The 354-nt window shown below is 39.5% G+C and overlaps 1 protein-coding gene across 3 annotated transcripts in view; it reads right to left on the bottom strand.

Moving 5' to 3' along the window:
• The window catches only part of arhgef25a (Rho guanine nucleotide exchange factor (GEF) 25a), a 48,419-nt gene that overhangs the window by 27,932 nt on the left and 20,133 nt on the right, over positions 1-354 (bottom strand). The window lies entirely within an intron of this gene.

Below are 354 nucleotides of genomic sequence, written 5' to 3'. Positions count from 1 at the left end.
ACAGTTTCCTGCATAAGACACAACAATCTGACATAAAGTCACATGTTTGCCATTTCAAAACACTGCCATTCAAAATAACACTACATGAGCTAATTGGCTAATTACATGTGCACCTGGCCAAACACCTCAATGGTTAATTGCCAACACTCCAATCAGGATGTTAGCACTATGAAAAGAAAAATATTTAGGCCGCATTGTCCAAGCCCTACATATTTCTTTATTTTATTTTTTTCTAAAGGACTGAGAGACGACACCATGGTGAAGGAAGGGGCCGAATGTTCACCGGGGAACAGGAACATAAGGACATCAGATTACGTGAAATTCAAAGCCACATCATCCAAGACAACACCTTAT

Source organism: Etheostoma spectabile, chromosome 7 (assembly GCF_008692095.1).
Source record: "Etheostoma spectabile isolate EspeVRDwgs_2016 chromosome 7, UIUC_Espe_1.0, whole genome shotgun sequence".
Classification (NCBI taxonomy): Eukaryota; Metazoa; Chordata; class Actinopteri; order Perciformes; family Percidae; genus Etheostoma; species Etheostoma spectabile.
The sequence above is the reverse complement of the archived record's forward strand: the minus strand, read 5'-3'. Positions and strand labels throughout refer to the sequence as shown.